The 19,618-nt window shown below is 44.6% G+C and overlaps 1 protein-coding gene across 11 annotated transcripts in view; it reads right to left on the bottom strand.

The window, feature by feature from the left end:
• LMNTD1 (lamin tail domain containing 1) overlaps positions 1-19,618 on the bottom strand; it is a 295,913-nt gene that overhangs the window by 9,413 nt on the left and 266,882 nt on the right. Inside the window, exon 17 of one of the 11 annotated variants that reach the window (XR_012155636.1) lies at positions 3,174-3,376. The exons of the other annotated variants lie outside the window; for them this stretch is intronic. The gene's annotated coding sequence lies outside the window, so the exon portion shown is untranslated. Of the gene's footprint in view, positions 1-3,173; positions 3,377-19,618 lie in introns of those variants that run through there. 11 annotated transcript variants of the gene reach the window in all.

Raw genomic sequence — 19,618 nt, 5'->3', positions numbered from 1 at the left:
GGAATGTAATTAAATTAGGAATCTTCTAACAGGCTGAGAATACATTGTAATTAGGTCCAAGCTGTGAAGTTCAGGAGCCTGCTACTGCTTCCATTGACTGAAGATGAAATGTCAATTCCACATCTGAATTTTCTCCAGTGTTCTGAGTTACAGAGTGAGCATCTGCAAAGTTTGGATCTGGAGCTGATCTTCTTTGATTTCGTGAGTGTTCTTACCTGGGGCTTTGGTTCAGGCTAGGGCTGTCAAGCAATTAAAAAAATTAATCACAATTAATCACACTGTTAAACAATAACAGAATACCATTTATTTTTGGATGTTTTCTACATTTTCAAATATATTGATTTCAATTACAACACAGAATACGAAGTGTACAGTGCTCACTTTATATTTATTTTTGATTACAAGTATTTGCACTATAAAAACCCCCAAAAGAAATAGTATTTTTCAATTCACCTAATAAAAGTACTGTAATGCAATCTCTTTATCATGAAAGTTGAATTTACAAATGTAGAATTATGTACAAAAATAACTGCATTCAAAAATAAAACAATGTAAACTTTTAGAGCTTGCAAGTCCACTCAGTCCTACTTCTTGTTCAGCCAATCACTCAGACAAACAAGTTTGTTTACATTTGCAGGAGATAATACTACCCGCTTCTTGTTTACAATGTCACATGAAAGTGAGAACAGGTGTTGGCATGGCAGTGTTGTAGCCGGCATTGCAAGATATTTACGTGCCAGATGTGCTAAAGATTCATAAAAAGAAAAGGAGTACTTGTGGCACCTTAGAGACTAACAAAGATTCATGTGTCCCCTCATGATTCAACCACCATTCCAAGGGACATGCATCCATGCTGGTGACGGGTTCTGCTCGATAACAATCCAAAGCAGCGTGGACCGACGCATGTTCATTTTCATTATCTGAGTCAGATGCCACCAGCAGAAGACTGATTTTCTTTTTTGGTGGTTTGGGTTCTGTAGTTTCCGCATTGGAGTGTTGCTCTTTTAAGACTTCTGAAAGCATGCTCTGCACCTCGTCCCTCTCAGATTTTGAAAGGCACTTCAGATTCTTAAACCTTGGGTCGAGTGCTGTAGCTATCTTTAGAAATCTCACATTGGTACCCTCTTTGCATTTTGTCAGATCTTCAGTGAAAATGTTCTTAAAATGAACAACATGTGCTGGGCCATCATCCGAGACTTCTAGAACATGAAATATATGGCAGAATGCAGGTAAAACAGAGCAGGGGACATACAGTTCTCCCCCAAGGAGTTCAGTCACAAATTTAATTAACGCATTATTTTTTTAAGGAGTGTCATCACCATGGAAGCATGTCCTCTGGAATGGTGGCCGAAGCATGAAGGGGCATATGAACATTTAGCATATATGACACCTAAATACTTTGCAATGCCAGCTACAAAAGTTCCATGCAAATGCCTGTTCTCACTTTCAGGTGACATTGTAAATAGGAAGAGGGCAGCATTATCTCCTGTAAATGTAAACAAACTTGTTTGTCTTAGCAATAGGCTGAACAAGAAGTAGGACTGAGTGGACTTGTAGGCTCTGAAGTTTTACATTGTTTTGTTTTTGAGTGCAGCTATGTAACAAAAAAAATCTACATTTGTAAGTTACACTTTCACGACAAAGAGATTGCACTTCAGTACTTGTATCAGTTGAATTGAAAAATACGGTTTCTTTTGTTTATAATTTTTACAGTGAAAAATATTTGTAAGAAAAATAATAACGTAAAGTGAGCACTGTACACTTTGTATTCTGGGTTGTAATTGAGATAAATATATTTGAAAATGTAGAAAAACATCCAAAATATTTAATACATTTCAATTGGTATTCCATTGTTTAACAATGCAATTAAAACTGTGATTAATCACAATTAATTTTTTATTACGATTAATTTTTTTGAGTTAATCGTGTGAGTTAACTGTGATTAGTTGACAACCCTAATTCAGGCTCATTTTAGGGATCTTGATTTCTTATAAAGCAGCCTTGAGGTGGCATAGACTTTTAAAAATATAGCTTTGATTTTATTTTTATTAGAGCTGGTGAAAAATTTTCCATCTGTACTGTTTTTCATTGGAAAATTGGATTTTCAACTAATTTTTTTTCCCATGAAAAGTGTTAACTTCCTGTGGAAAATTTCAATATTTCATCAAAAAAACCCCAAACATTAAAATATTTTTTATTGAAAATGACACCCCAGTGCATCATGGAAATTCTAGTTGATGCACCTTATGCTTCTGTATGGCTCTCTGGCCGGACTACATCTCCCAGGATGCATATTATCCAGGGACTCTTAGGAAGCAAAACAATTTTAAATACATCAGAAGCAGGAATCCTGCCAAACAACCAGTGAGGCCCACTGGACGATCAATGATGTCAAGGCCGTTGCAGAGAAGCTACATACATTCTTTGCATTGATCTTCACTGTAGAGGATGTGAGGGAGATTCCCACATCTCTCAGCCATTCTTTTTAGGTGTTACGACTCAAAAAAAGCGATCTAAGAGTCATTGAGAAGTCAAGGCTTCTCAAAACGTCCACTCAATGTGCAGCGGCAGTCAAAAAAGCTAACAGAATGTTGGGAACCATTAGGAAAGGGATAGAGAAAAAGACAGAAAATAGTATAATGCCGTTATATAAATCTCTGGTATGCCCACACCTTGAATACTGCGTGCAGTTCTGGTTGCCCCATCTCAAAAAAAGATATATTAAAATTGGAAAAGGCACAGAGAAGGGCAATAAAAATGATGAGGGGTAATGGAACAGTGTCCATATGAGGAGAGATGAAAAAGACTGGGACTGTTCAGCTTAGAAAAAAGAGACAATGGGGGGGGGGGGGGATAGGTTAAGGGTAGGTCCATCAGTGGCTATTAGCCAAGGTGGTCAAGGATCCAACCCCATGCTCTGGGTGTCCCTAAACCGCCAACTGCCAGAAGCTGGGGATGGATCACTCCATAATTGCCCTGCTCTGTTCATTCCCTTTGAAGCCTCTGGCACTGGCCACTGTTGGAAGACAGCACTAGTCTAGATGGACCATTGGTCTGACCCAGTATGGCCATTCTTATGTTATGACACACACCCCCTGTTCCAACCAGCTCTACTTTTTATCTTACTCCTGCAAGGGAAAAATAAAATAAATGTGAAAGTCTGACCTTAGGTGAAGGGTAAAGCTTCAGCATGCTGAGAAAGGTGGTGGACGTGGCATTGGGGGCTGGAAGGAGAGGTTCTGTACTGATTGTAAGAATTGTAAACCGGCCTTGTGCTGATCACCCAGTGTGAAGAATGTCCCTGGAAGAAGGAGTTTCAGGGTTCCTTTCCTATCCTCTTGTGTAAAGATGATATGATTAGCAGAAAATGACCTGCCTGAACCAAAACCACAGATGTAAGGCTCCCAAAACATGGGGAATGGCCAAGATATGAATCTGAATTTTGTAAATCAGTTTCGTCTCCTGAACAAGCTGATCCAGAAATGTGGACCTGAACATCCCAAACGCTGAGGTGCTTGAAACCTAAGTCAAAATTTTGCCATTAAGCCCATCTCTAATCTTTTAAAATAAAAGCTCCCTTTCTGCCAACAACATGATATAGACTGGGGCCCCACATTTTGTGGGTTTCCCAAAACTTAAGTGTCCCCAGACATCCTCCGCACAGACTCTTACTCTTAGGTCTCCCCTTCCCCTCACTCCAGTGAACTCTTTTCCTCCACTAGTAGTTCATCCGGTGTGCAAAATGTGGTATATGCAAATTTGTAATCTTTCGCTTCTTACATAGCATTGGCTCAATTGTCCATGACAAGAAAAATGGATGGAGGACCTTGAGGAGGTAAGTCATATACCAATTTCATCAGTATGCTCTGTTCACTGATAGCACACTGGGTCTCCTGGGATCTTTATGAAGCCCACAGATGGGAATTGCAGCTTGATTTCTCGAATCACTGCCTTTGGATAAGATCAAAACTTTCTCTGGAATGAGTTCCAGTGAGCTGTGACCCTAGGAATAAACTGTTTGTCTGTGTACACCTATTGCTTGTTCAATATATTTACTCCTCATGATTTGTGAGGCTTTTTTCATTGAGTTGGACACAGTGCTGTACAGCTGCATCACTGTGCAGATTGCACTGTGTGGTAGGGAAATAAATGGAAATCCTAAACCTTGGCATAGAAAAACTAGTTTGGTTCCAGACTTGCTGCAATTTACCTCCTTTCTTGCAAACACAGAAGGGGTTTTGGGCGTAACTCAAAGCCTTCTGCTACTCTTCTTGGTGGGTGTCAGATACAATAAAACTCTTTCAGAATGAAAGTGAAAGCCCTTAACGTACTGCTTTTGTATAGTTTCTAGGCGCATTTCAATATGTTTAAAAAATGAGTGAATAACTTAGTTCCTGTATGCCATTCGGTTCAGCTCACAAAGCCTCATCCTAAAAAACAGAGGCAAATTCTGAGGCTCCACAAACATCCCCCCTAAATAGGTATGCAGAGCAGATCTAATGTATGCCCATTTCATAGCTGACAGCAGCCCCAGGCAGGATCCTCTTCCCCATGCAAATGGTGCCCTTGCAAAATCTGTTGTGGGGAAACTGCAAAGGTGGGACCATTAGTTAGTTATGTAAAAACATGCAAACCCACACTTGATGTTGCTCTCACATGTTCCTCCATGACTTCTCCACAGATATTGACAGAAGCCAGAACACAAGAGTTAAATCTCCACCCTATGACCCTGACTGCTGGACATTGGTTTTCTATCTGCAACATCTGCCACAATTTTTTCCTTAAAAGGGAAAGTACAATCTCTCAACCCCAACATGGCTTCTTCTCTCCCCATTCCACTCATACTCATCATATCACTTAACAGCAAAAACAGTGCAAGTTATTAAAAAAAAAGTTTTGGCTCCTAGTATTTATTCCCCAGCCTGGTCTAACCCATTTCCCTTTCTTTCTGCCAAATCAAAGGCAATTTAAATAATTTACCTTCCCCCCCAAAGTGCTTTTATCTTCTGGGGTTTCAGCCAATTTTCCTGTCTACCTGCTCTCAAGCTAATTAAAAATAGCACTTACAAATTATCTCTGGAGGCTCACAAAACTTGAAACAAGTCTCTAAGGTATGAAATATAATCCAAAAATAACACTGGGAGTATATTCCAGAAATAACATCCCTGGAAACTTGGAGCCACATCCTTAGGTGGTATAAAGCGGCATAGGTCCATTTACCTATGGGTCCATTTACAGAGTTAGGCTCATTTACACCAGCTGAGGACTTGCATATTATTCAGTACTCATAAAAAGCGCTACACTGACTGCCCTGGGTACTGTAATCCTGTTTTATCAATAGAATACAAGCACCTGGAAGGAAAGACAGATGGACAGACATCAAGCCAAGCTTGTACACATTATCCTGCCCCACCAACGGCCTTCCGCTGGAATATGGGGAGGAATTCCTTTGAGAATAGCTCTACAGCTATTCATTCTTCAGCTTCTCTGGCAAGACTCTCAACACAGGTGGAAGGTGGGATTGGGGATGGGCGATCTGATTCAGAAAACGTAAGAAACTCTGGCACCTAGGCCACCTTTAGAATGAACTTCCTTTTAAAAAATTTATTTTAGGTTCTGAAGTGTTTTGATAACTTGGCACTTCTGAATTCTCATTAAAACAAGAGGGAAGAAAAAAATGCCACAAGGAGTGTGACCATTCTCCTGGCATTTCTCGCTGAATCTGAGGTCGCAAGAGGATCAGATGTGACATCCAAACTTGTGAGTGTTTATCTAACTTGAACATGAACTCTGAAGCTTTGGCTGTGCATCCATTGCTACTTGTCATGTGGGCAGATGTCCTCTCGGAACAAGACTGAGGCCATCATCTCATTTCATATAGAACACTGGAAAATAACAAAATGGTAACAGGCCATATCCACAGCCTTATTCCTGCCCCGCTCTGTGCCATTCTGCTGGATGACCAGCAGCCATCACTGGCCAGCTGGAGACTTCTGGATGGGGTAGAGCTGATACGGCCGGTTCTATACCACCCGCTTGCTGCCCCGATATAGGGAGCATTGCCAGGGAGAGTGGCTGTAGCTAGAGCATTGCTCTACCCTGGCAATTTTCAGCTGACATAAAGGATCGATCCCTGGGGGACTGTAACCCATGGGGCAAGCGACAGCAGACCTGAGGTAGCTCTGACTAGTGCCAGGGCTGCGTCCCAGAGACCAGCAGAGTACAAAGGTGTTGTTAAGCCATCTTTGAATTGCCAGGCCAGAGGATCAGGGACAAAGACTTGTAGCTACTATCACATGATTCAAACAGCTCTAGAGATGAAAGGCTCCATTGCCAATTCACTATTTTCTAAGGCATTCAGATAACCAGAAACTTGAATTTTTCAAAGTTACACCACTTCACTTGCCATGACAACCCCTCCTTTCATTGACCTCTGATGCTCTCTGCAAAGTTTAACACACACCTACACAACATCTCACTGGGAACCAGATTATGAAGTGCATGAGGTGAAGGTAGGGGAGCAAAGTAGTCGAATGAAGTTCTCTTATTCTGGGGCTGGTTCTCTGGCATGCTGTGATGCAATCTGTGGACTGGACTGCTCTAAGTTGTGCTGGCTGGCCATGGACACCAAGAGGCTGTCTGCCAGTCAGAGATTGCCAGAGTGCAGTACTGTCAAGCCACATCCCCTGCTTTCTCTGTCCGTAACTCCCTTTCTATTCAAACCAGCGACTCCCTCACACCAGGAGAATCCCGAGATGCAGAGATAGGGATGGTTTACATCCCCTTGGCACTGTCCTCCAGAGAACCTGTATCTATATCTCAGAGGATTCTAATCCAAGACAATCATACACATGCATCATCATTAGTATGCTAAGCCCTGTTCTAGCATATGTTATTACTTTGGTCACACATTTCAGCTGGAGAAATAGATCTACTCCAACTGGATGTAAATATTCATAGACTTTGTTTATTGCAGACTCACTAGAAGATATATGTGGAACTATCTATGTTATATGGACTATGCACCACATTGTTTAATAGGGATATAAAAATGCTCTAATTTACTGAAGCAGTGTAGCTGTGTGACACAAACACTAATCAAGCTGGTGATTCCCCTAGAGCCTGGTACAAATCACATCTCCTATTTCCCATATCTTTATTCAGCTCTTTTCTCCCCCATTTAGAAGCAGTCTTAGCACGGGTGAAAAGTGCTGGACAAACAGCCCTGGAGAATAAAGTTCTCTGTTCCTCTGCAGCGCAGTGGCCGTACAGTCTCACCCCAGCAATGTGACACCACATTATCCTCACCAACGAACAGCAGCATTATTTTCAAAGTGATCCAACCACACAAATCTGCATACAGGATTTTGTAAGACCCTACAAGAGCCATGAAATCCTGGCTGTGGTCTTTGGTTATTTCCTTTGGATGAGCAAGTCCACATAGCTTTTCTGGAAGCTTTTGAAGCTTTCTTCTCAGACCAGCTGAAAACAGGCAACATTCAGTTAGGTTTGTGCAACTGAAAAAAACTGAGCACCTCTGGGAGCTTGGGTCTCCTGAGGAGCAGGTCCAAATTGGGGACCATAAGTGGGTGTAGGAGACTTTGTCAAATACCATACTACATCTGACAGAGCCACAGAGCAGCCATGCTGTAACAGGGGCTATGATACCAGAGCACCCCCTCAAGCCAAGATGCAGCAGTGCTGGGGCTTGTCCACTCTAGCATCCCCTATTGTCAGCCAACCTGGTTCTGCAGCGTTCTGATTCTTTTGTAGCCCAGCCCTCCTGCCAGGGCACCTTTCAGTTCAATCCCCTTCCAGGCCAACAAAAGTCTAACTGAAAATCCAAACAAACATCCCAACAAATGGTTCTTCTATCCCTATTGGGCTACACTGAGGTTCCCTGGTCTTCACTCCTCCTCTCAGGCCTGCAGACTTCTTCTCTGGTCCGTAAGCTGAGCACTGTCTCCCAGGGCTTTCTCCTTGCAGACTCTTTTCTTCCTTGCAGGTTTCTCCCACTGTCTACCTGAGTGGTCTTCAAGTTATTGGAATACCACACTTCCCCTCCCCTGGGATTCCTGCAGCTTCTCCCAGGGACCTCCCTGCTTCTTACAGACCCTACCCCAGGGTCTTCCACAGGAACCTAACCTGCTCCCTGTAGGTCCTCTCCCTGCAGGAACCTCCTGTTTCTTGTATCCACTGCCATAGCTTTCTCACCACAACTGTTCTTTCTCAAGCATTTTTATGAGGCCCAGGATTCACCATGCTAACCCCTGAATCCATTATCCCACCCCCTCAGGTTGGCCCCATTTCCCGTTAAGGGCCAGTCGCCCTGTGATACACTTACAATATTACAACAGCACTCTTTTCCCCCTCCTCTGGAGGAACCAACTCTGGGGGCGAGAGGGTAGTTCAGATTCAATGTCCTTTCAGTCCTTGTCTGTCCAAATAGGTGCCAGTAATTACTAGCTGGGAGAATGTTTTTTGTCCACTGAGAACTGGACTGAGATCTGCCAAGTTATTTCACATGTGTATTTCTCATACACATGCCATGTGTATATGGCCAAGCACATTTTGGACATTATTGTAATTGAACAGCTATTGAACAGCTTTCTGTGCCACCATTTAAATCCCACTTAAAACCTAATTTGAGGACTTAAGTGAATATTAAGTTGTGCATATGCCTTCTGATAGGGTTTAAGTTGGACCTAAGGGAAGCATACACTTGGTGCTAACCAATTTATTTGAGCATCAGCTTTCGTGAGCTACAGCTCACTTCATCGGATGCATACTGTGGAAACTGCAGAAGACATTATATACACAGAGACCATGATACAATACCTCCTCCCTGTGTATATAATGTCTTCTGCAGTTTCCACAGTATGCATCCGATGAAGTGAGCTGTAGCTCACGAAAGCTTATGCTCAAATAAATTGGTTAGTCTCTAAGGTGCCACAAGTACTCCTTTTCTTTTTGCAAATACAGACTAACACGGCTGTTACTCTGAAACTTGGTGCTAGCTGTTTGCACAGGGGTGAAATTGTATTCTGGGTCTTTAAAAGAACTGGAAAATAGTATTTAAGGAAATATTTGATGGTATGTCTAATTTAGCATTTCCTTTGGACAAAACAGGTAGAAATGCCAAAAAAGTAAGCTCAGAACAAAACCAGTGAAATCATGGAAACAATGTCAGCTCACGGTGGTTTTGCAGTTATAGCGAGCGACGGCATCATGTCATCAAAGGAAACCACCAAGCATGTCATTTAGTGAAATGAAGCCTAGCTACAAGGCAAAATATTTGCCTTGCATTGTAAATGGTTTCAACAATTGTCTGTCTTCTTTGTCCTGAGGTCAGTACACAGCATGAGGTCTTGCTTGCTGAATCAGTGAAGCCCAGTCCTATAGGCTCATGAAGTAAAATCTTGATCTCCAGAGTTTCAGAGTAGCAGCCGTGTTAGTCTGTATCTGCAAAAAGAAAAGGAGTACTTGTGGCACCTTCGAAACTAACACATTTATTTGAGCATAAGCTTTCGTGAACTACAGCTCACTTCATCGGATGCATGCTGTAGCTCATGAAAGCTTATGCTCAAATAAATTGGTTAGTCTCTAAGGTGCCACTAGTACTCCTTTTCTTTTTGCAGATACAGACTAACATGGCTGCTACTCTGAAACCTGTCATTATGCAAAGCACTGAATTTAGCCGTATGGAGTAGAAATCTATCAACTTCAAGAAAAAACTCGTACAGACAGACATCATCTTCCTTTCCAAACGCAAACAGATGGACATCATACCAAAAGGACTGAAGGTGGCATGCATCCGATGAAGTGAGCTGTAGCTCACAAAAGCTTATGATCAGATAAATTTGTTAGTCTCTAAGGTGCCACAAGTACTCCTTTTCTTTTTGCTTTCCAGAGTGTGACTCAGTTTATTGCCTGGCACATTACCATCCCATTCATACTGGTTTTTATAAGCCTGCATTCTGGTTGAGGACACAATGTTCTGACCCTAAAGGCCATAGCTTCAAGTTTTCCAGACCCAAAGAATAGTTCTGTGTAGCTTGAAAGCTTGTCTCTTTCAACAATAGAAGTTGGTCCAGTAAAAGATATTACCTCACCCACCTTGTCTCTCTAATGTCTTCCCAATACATTTAGAGCAAGACTACAGCTGCTCTTTTGAAGAGGTGAAACTCTAATAGGCAATCTGCTTGATTTATGTACCATGAAGCATGACTACAGATGGGGAAGACTCTTATTCATTAGATAATGTATTTGAAATGATAAATCCAGCTTGGTTATTATAAGTTACCAAATGAAGAATAAAAGGACATTTTTGTTTTGGCCCACCTTTTGTCTTCTGTTTTCTAGGCTCAGGTGAATATTCCTCCCCAGCCCACAATTTTATTTTGTTTAAATAAATACTTCACATGATATAGCTGCATTTATATATACATGATATAGCTGCATGATATAGCTGCATTCAAGGTGCTTTACAAACATGCATTCACTTAGGCCTGGGCTTACTCAGCCAGCTCCAATTCTCCTTTCCTGATTGGAGCTGGCATGACAAAGGTCTGCCTCAGGGTTTCCTAGCCAGCACCTTGACACACACCTCCCCCCTTATGAACTGCCAGGTTCATCCTTCCTTGACATCTCCACCCCTGTCTGATGGGGTTCATCCAGGGAAGCCTCTCCCTCTCTTTTAGACAATCACCGGCATCATCTCCTGGAGATTCTTTCATTCTCCACCCACAAAAAGTACACTGGTTGGGGGTGGATGTCCCCTTAGCTCTGCTGCCACCCACAGGTCCTCACACCAATTGCACCCCTGCGGGCAACCCTTCTCCTTTATTCACTTTTCTTCCAATAGACAGTTGATGCCAATTCCAACCTCCTGCTGGACACCCTGGGCCTCGGGTTCTCCCAAGCCACCAAGTGAGGGCTCCGTTTCTTCTCCTGGGAGCTGCAGTGTGGGGAACTTCAGTTGCCCCTTTTCTTCTCTGCACCTCCTTCCCCTCTGTCTACCCTGTCCAGGCTCTGTTGTCTAGGGTTCTCATGTTCATTACCTCGAGGACCTTGCTGCTTTTCCTCTCTGGGGCTTCTCAGTGGAGGGGTCCCACTCCCTTCTTCAGGGAACCTTTCCTTTTCCCTCCGGGGGGAGGACCCCAGTCCATACCAAACACAACAGGGTATGGTAACCCCTCTACTACCCCGACCCACTTCCATTTAAAGCTGCTCCACACTTCTAGGGGCACCTGGGCCACCGGGCAGTATCTCCTGTCTCCGTGGATACACTCCAGGGCCATCTGTGCACATGGAATTATCCAGGGTGGTTTTATCAGCCCACTCTGGATAAGCAAGCAGGCTGAAGCTGTATCCACCAGGCCCCTACGGAGTTTCCTCCCCACCCTTACCGGGATGGTGGACAGCCTCTGCCCCTTTGTCCACCCTCTAGCATTAGTCCAGCTGGAAAATTTGGTCCACCCACATTCCATATCTGGGCAGTCCCCCTTTTTATGTCCTGGCTGCCCACACTGCTACCAAACAATCACACTGACTCTACTGGGAGCTCCTTGTGGTTCCTCCTTCTTCTTGGGGCCTTTCCCAGGAAGGGGTTCCCTCAGCTTCTTCCCCAACTCTCTGTCTTTATAGGGTCAGCCCTCCCTTCGGGGAATGTCTGCCTCCTGTGTACTCCTCAGTCAGCTTGACTGCTGCATTGACTGTATTTGGCTGATGTCGCCTGACCCAGACTCGGATATTCTCGGAGAGGCCCTGTAGCAATTGCTCTAGGATGAGGGCATCCATTATCTCCCCCACCATTTACTTCATTATCTCCCCCATCATCTCGGGCCTTAACCAACAGGTGGCCCAGTCCATCAGTCTCTAGGCAAATGCCCAGGGCTGCACAGCCCCCATCCATCAGGCTGACCAGAACTTTTGGCAGTATTTCTCCACCAACAGGCCCATCCGGTCTAGGATGGCAACCCTCACGGTCTCATAGTTCTGGGCTTGTTCCTCGCTCAAGGCCATGTAGGCCACTTGAGTTTCTTCCACCAGGCAGGGAACCAGCCGTAGGGCCCAGGTTGCCCTATCCCCATCTGGCGCCCATGGCTACCCACTTGAATGTACCAAGGAAGGCATCCGGGTCATCTGCTGGGCCCATTTTACAAAGTCCCAAGCCTGGCAGCCAGGTTCCATCCCCTACCGTGGGACTCACCATTTGCTGCAGGAGTTGCTGCTGCACACTGGCCTGCTCTCTTATAAAGTTCTGTAGGCTTTTCTGCTATTCTGCCTGCCAGGTTAGCAAGGCCTGTCTCTCAGCCTGGTGGGACTGCTGGAAAGCCTTGCAGGGCCTTCTGCATCTGCTCCTTCTGTTTGATGAGCCATTACAGGATTTCCTCCATCTCCAGGCTGCCAACCACATCCGTTGGCTCAAGTCCCGGACAAGTCCCCACATGTAACAGGATGCAGGTGGGCCCCTCTGTCTTCAGCCACTTCTGCACCCACAAACCAGCCAGAGACCTCTGCTTTGGTTCTATCACCAGTGCTCTTTATTTACAGTAGCAGTTCCCACCACCGTGTAGCTACAGACAGCGTCAGGCTTACAGCTTCAGGGACTGTTGGCTTCTAACACCCTAGCTCCTCCCTTTCCTCTCCTCACAGCTTCCTTCCTCCCAGCCTTTATGTAGCCCCTATGGATTTTTCCTTAAAGTCTTTAAAATAAATGACACTGATATACTCAGCTGATGCACACATCATATGTTCTTTGAAGTAAAAGCAGTTACATTGATTTACACCAGCTGAAGATCTGGTCCTGTGTGTTAAATTATATTACATTTATACAACCCTTTTAATCTTGAAGTACTCCAATGTGCTTTGGATACAGGAATCAATATACCCACGTATGAAATGTGCCTGCTTCTGGGATAGGGAACAGAAACTGCATAACAGCATACAGCAATGTAACACAGTATACAGAAAATCCATACAGCAATCATTGCAGTTGTTTGGGGTGCAGAAGGCTTGATGAGACAGATTAGAGAGTAGGTTTCAGAGTAACAGCCGTGTTAGTCTGTATTCGCAAAAAGAAAAGGAGTACTTGTGGCACCTTAGAGACTAACCAATTTATTTGAGCATGAGCTTTTGTGAGCTACAGCTCACTTCATCGGATGCATACCGTGGAAACTGCAGCAGACTTTATATACACACAGAGAATATGAAACAATACCTCCTCCCACCCCACTGTCCTGCTGGTAATAGCTTATCTAAAGTGATCATCAAGTTGGGCCATTTCCAGCACAAATCCAGGTTTTCTCACCCTCCACCCCCCCACACACAAATTCACTCTCCTGCTGGTAATAGCCCATCCAAAGTGACACCTCTCTACACAATGTACACGATAATCAAGTTGGGCCATTTCCTGCACAAATCCAGGTTCTCTCACCCCCTCACCCCCCTCCAAAAAACACACACACAAACTCACTCTCCTGCTGGTAATAGCTCATCCAAAGTGACCACTCTCCCTACAATGTGCATGATAATCAAGGTGGGCCATTTCCAGCACAAATTCAGGTTCTCTCACTCCCCCACCCCCATACACACACAAACTCACTCTCCTGCTGGTAATAGCTCATCCAAAGTGACCACTCTCCCTACAATGTGCATGGTAATCAAGGTGGGCCATGTCCAGCACAAATCCAGGCTCTCTCACCCCCCCCCGCCTTTTTTTCCGGGGACACACACACACACACACAAACTCACTCTCCTGCTGGCAATAGCTCATCCAAACTGACCACTCTCCAAGTTTAAATCCAAGTTAAACCAGAACGTCTGGGGGGAGGGGGGGGGGAGGAAAAAACAAGGGGAAATAGGCTACCTTGCATAATGACTTAGCCACTCCCAGTCTCTATTTAAGCCTAAATTAATAGTATCCAATTTGCAAATGAATTCCAATTCAGCAGTTTCTTGCTGGAGTCTGGATTTGAAGTTTTTTTGTTTTAAGATAGCGACCTTCATGTCTGTGATTGCGTGACCAGAGAGATTGAAGTGTTCTCCGACTGGTTTATGAATGTTATAATTCTTGACATCTGATTTGTGTCCATTTATTCTTTTACGTAGAGACTGTCCAGTTTGACCAATGTAAATGGCAGAGGGGCATTGCTGGCACATGATGGCATATATCACATTGGTGGATGTGCAGGTGAACGAGCCTCTGATAGTGTGGCTGATGTTATTAGGCCCTGTGATGGTGTCCCCTGAATAGATATGTGGGCACAGTTGGCAACGGGCTTTGTTGCAAGGATAAGTTCCTGGGTTAGTGGTTCTGTTGTGTGGTATGTGGTTGCTGGTGAGTATTTGCTTCAGGTTGCGGGGCTGTCTGTAGGCAAGGACTGGATTTGTGCTGGAAATGGCCCAACTTGATGATCACTTTAGATAAGCTATTACCAGCAGGACAGTGGGGTGGGAGGAGGTATTGTTTCATATTCTCTGTGTGTATATAAAGTCTGCTGCAGTTTCCATGGTATGCATCCGATGAAGTGAGCTGTAGCTCACGAAAGCTCATGCTCAAATAAATTGGTTAGTCTCTAAGGTGCCACAAGTACTCCTTTTCTTTTTATTAGAGAGTAGCAGACTTTTGGCCACTTTCCAGAAAATTAAAACCATCCATTTTAAAGGTTTACACAATTTCCGCCTTCCTCCTCCAAAGTTTTAGAAATGAAGTTTGAGATGAGGATATTTTTCTTTGGGAGAACATGGTAGATGGAAGAGTACTTGATAAATTATACCTATAAATGCTGATGGGAATTTTTTGCCTCTGCCTGAACTGATGAAACAGCAGAAGTCACTTGTATTTTTTACTGTACACAGGATATAAGACAGAATTATTGCAAGACAAAATACCTGATTTTTTTTCTGTTTTCACTTCAAACTAGAGATAAGCTCAAGCTGCAGAGCCTCAGTATGATGTACACATATTGAAGTCAAACAAGTGACACCAGCTAAGAATCTGGCCCCAGGTTTTGAAACCCTCAAATTTTGGAGCTGCTGACCTATCTCTGTTTCGAACTAAAAATATTCTGGCACAGAAAGCAAAGAGAATATCCTTCTGGGATCTCAGCATTCTATTCATTTAGCTCTTTGCCGTCTGGCCCCATGTAACTATCAGGGAGTTTGTGCACTATTTAAGATATTGAGCTCTGACCATCAGAGCGATTCCTAAAATGTGTTATTGTACGTAATGATCAGTTATGTGCTTATATAGGACACTTCCAATAAAGTACAAACTTTACAGAATTTGGAGGATTAGGAATTTTTTTTGAAGAGGAGAAGCTTTGGTTTGGGGACAAGGATCTTTGTAGAGGCTAAAGAGCTCAGAAGATGAATGATTAGGGGTATTTTTCAACCAGAAAGGAATAGTTGTTAATTTAAAGGTATACCAGAAGCAATAAATATGAATGGATTGTTGATGTGCATCCCAAGAAATTGATAAACCACAGACTTGTCATCTGTAGACTGCCTGGCTCCATATGAATGTTTACTATTATTAATTATTTATTATCTGTTTAGCATTGACACTGTACAAACTCAGGAAGACATAGTGGTACTTGCTTTCTCAAAAGCTTAATTCCACCCCTCCAAATCTGTTGCAAGTAACTTTTAAAATATAGAACTGGAAGTCAACAGACCTGGGATTCCATTTATTGCTCTGCCACACACTGCCTGATTACCTTGGGCCAGTCCATCTCACTGGGCAACAATCCTCATGAGGGTTCAATGCGATTAAATTTATCCATGCTTGTAAAACACATTGAGATCCTCAGATGTAAAGTATGCCTGGTCTGCTGAGTGGATGACTAGCTAATTCAGTATTGCCAACCTCTAAAAAGTTAAAAAAGCACAAGTCAGGTCCCCCAAATCATGAGATTTGTTTTAAACATTATGTTATTGTGGTTTTGATTTTTGAACTCCAATGCCAAAGCAACTCTCCCAAATTGATAGAGTAAGGTGATTTTGGCTTTCAATGCAGAAGCTCTCATTGGCTGCCTGATGCATACAGCTTCTCCCCATGCCCCAAAATACTAATTAATTCTGTGGACTCCTACTCCCATATCTGCCCATTCCCCATCTCAGCAATTAATTATACACCTCAACCCCCACATCAGCTTTGCTCCTCCAGTCCTACATCTGCCCCATGCCCCTCAGTGAACTATTGCTCTTCCTAGAACAGGGTGCCCTTTTCAGAGCTCGGGAAGTGGACAGTCAGCAGCAATTCCAGGAATACTTCACACTCTCTCTCCCTTCCCAAGCCAGAGCCGTCCTGAGCTGCAGGATCTTCTGCTCCTTCATCTCCCCTCCTTGGCTGAAAACTACTCTCGGCTCCTGAGGGGCAGGGAGAAGTGCTCTGCCTGCCTCCCATCAGCTCTGATTGGCTGCTCTTCCCCAAAGGTGGAAAAGTGGGGAAGGCAGCCAATCAGAGGGGGGTTTCCCCTAGGTAGGGCTGGAAATTGTGTGCGAGCTACAGCTTCTCCCACCATCCTGAGACTGTCTACAGCAAAGGCCAAAATACCATTGCTTATGATGAAACTGAAAGAGCAGACAACACTGCTAACCACTGCAAGTATCTGACTCTTGCTGCTGACTCTTACTTGATCCCTGCATCCATCTGTTGTGATTACATAATCTACATCGTGTTACCATGTAGTGCATAAAGGCTGAAGTGGTTACAAATTAAATAAGCAGCTACAATTTAACACAGCACAAGCTTAAAATAATAGAGTACTTGTTCTGTCCTATCTACAGGCTAGACGGGGGTGGACAAACTACAGCCCACGGGCCAGATCTAGCCTGTGAGCTGTTTTAAACCGGCCCATGAGCTCCAGCTGGGGTGCTGAGTTGGGGGCCGCACCACACGTAGGAGCCAGAGAAGGGACATGCCACTGCTGCTGGGAGCCACTTAAGGTAAGTGCTGTTCGAAGCCTGCACTCCTGAGCCTCTCCCCATGCCCCAACCCCCCGTCCCAGCCCTGATCCCCTTCCTGCTCTCCAAATCCCTTGATCCCAGCATGGAGCACTCTCTTGCATCCCAAACCTCTCATCCCCAGCCCCACCCCAGAGTCTGCACCCCCAGCCGAAAGCTGCACCCCTTCCCACACCCCTGCCCCAGTCCTGATCCCCCTCTGAACCCCTTGATCCCAACCCAGACCACCCTCCTACACCCCAAACTCCTTATCCCCAACCCCACCGCAGAGCCCGCACCCCCAACCACAGCCCTCACCCCTCTTGCACCCCAACGCCAATTTTGTGAGCATTCATGGCCCGCGATAAACAATTTCTATTCCCTGATGTGGCCCTCCAGCCAAAAAGTTTGCCCACCCCTGGGCTAGAGAGCTAGCATATCTGTAATAGCTCATTTTCATGTTGCAACATCATTATCCTAACTGCACCCACTGGATGAGCATCTCTGCTGCACTTCTAGGAGGATAGCTTTAAGCCACCTTTGCACCTTCCTGGACTCTGCTTGGGGGCTGGAGAGGCCCCTGAATTAATGTGAACAGCCCTGTCTAAGTTTTGGCAGGGCTGCCCGAGGGGCTGCAGCATTGCCCGGAAGCTCCATTAGTGCAGACCCCAAACATTCACCTTTGTGTCACAGGTTTGAATCTGGTTGGTAGTGACCGAAAGTTAGAGATGGTCAAATATTGCAAAGACAGTGTTCATGAATTCCTCTTGAATTCCAGAGAGCTGTTTGGTACAACCACTTTTATATTCCCTAGTTGCTGTTCCTGCACATTTGTATGCGTAGGTTTGGTTTGGGTTTTGTATCACCATGCAAATACCCATAGTCATATTGGACTAAGGCATCTGTGCACAAAACAAGTGTAATCACTATTCACCATTTGTTACTCATTGTTATCTCATTTAAAAAGTTTCAACTAACACATCAGGGCACAAAAACAATACCAGGTGATCTATAGGATCAGACAGACTCCATATACAATAACTAACTAAAATGAATAGCTGACAAACAACCCATAGCCTCAAATTTGTTTGTTAAAATATTCTGCAAATACCTATGAATGACTACTACATTCTCAAAATCCACAACAAATTCAGCAGCTCTGTTGAAATAATGGATTTAATGGCTGTTTGGTGGCCTTTGTAAATGATTATATAAGCTCAGTCCAGGTCTCCTTGGCCAGGTTTCTACATCAATAAAATCACTACACCCCCATCACTGTTTGGTACCTAAACCGATAGCCTCAGCAGAGGTACCAAGCAATGAAAGGACATGGAGATCAAAGTATAAAGAATGGGTTTAAGCTAGGAGTGGGCAAACTATGGTTCGCCAAATCTGGCCCACCAGCCATTTTAAGCCAGCCCTTGAGCTCCCACTGGGGAGCAGGGTCTGGGGCTTGCCCCGCTCTGGGGCTCCAGCTGGGGCGAAGGGTTGGGGGCCTCTCCACATGGCTCCCAGAAGCTGCAGCATGGCCCCCCTCTGGTGCTCCAGTGGGAGCTGCAGGGGTGATGCCTGTGGACAGAGCAGCATGCAGAGCCATCTGGCTGCACCTCCGCATAGGAGCTGGAGGAGAGACATGCCACTGCTTCCAGGAGCCGCTTGAGGTGTCGCCTGGAGCCTACACCCCTGAGCCTTTCCCTGCATCCAAAACCCCTGTCCCAGCCCTGATCCCCCTCCCACCATCCGAACCCCCTGAGTCCCAGCCCAGAGCACCCTCCTACACCCCAAACTCCTCATCCCCAGCCCTACCCCAGAGCCTGCACCCCCAGCTGGAGCCCTCACCCCCACCCTGCCACATCCCACTCCCCCAGCCCAGAGCCCCCTCCTGCTACCTAAACTCCTCATTTCTGGCCCCATCCCAGAGCCTGCACCCCCAGCCGGAGCCCTGCCCCCCTCCCACACCCCATCCCCAATTTTGTGAGCATTCATGGCCCGCCATACAATTTCTATTCCCTGATGTGGCCCTGAGGCCAAAAAGTTTGCCCACCCCTGGTTTAAGCACATTGGAGGGACAGTGAGAGGAAGCCTGCATTGCCACTTCTCAAGCTTCACCTGTTTTTTGGATAAATGTAAGTCTCCAGGATTGTGAGCTTGGAAATTCTGATAAACTCTAAAATTTGCGCTCACTGAAGTTTACCAAATATTGCAAATTAGGAAGATAAAAAACATGATTAAAATCATCAGTAATATTGCACCTCCAAAAGTACTTCCTTTATTTTGAAATGATAGTTTAGTTTTAATTATTTGAAATAATACTTCATAGATTGCCAGTGAATGTTCTGTGGCTGAGTTTTGTAAAAGTAATGAAGTAATAGGAGATCTGACCCCAGCACTCTTAAATCTTTATTGGCTGCCTTTTTTAGCAGAATTATCAAATCTGCAGATTAGCTAAGTGAGAACGAGCAAGGTTTTATTGCATTTAGACCTCATGTGAATTGCCCGTCGGCTGCAAAATTTGTGGATCTCTCCAGACACCTAGATAGACCTATGTGCAGTGATGCAGAGGAACTGATGGTCATGGCTCCTCCTAAACCAAAAAGGAACCAGTCTGCTGGCATGTAAATTTTAAAAGGTCACAGGAGTTTTTAAGAGCTGGGGGAAAGCCAACAGG

This window comes from Lepidochelys kempii, chromosome 1 (assembly GCF_965140265.1).
Source record: "Lepidochelys kempii isolate rLepKem1 chromosome 1, rLepKem1.hap2, whole genome shotgun sequence".
Classification (NCBI taxonomy): domain Eukaryota; kingdom Metazoa; phylum Chordata; order Testudines; family Cheloniidae; genus Lepidochelys; species Lepidochelys kempii.
The sequence above is the reverse complement of the archived record's forward strand: the minus strand, read 5'-3'. Positions and strand labels throughout refer to the sequence as shown.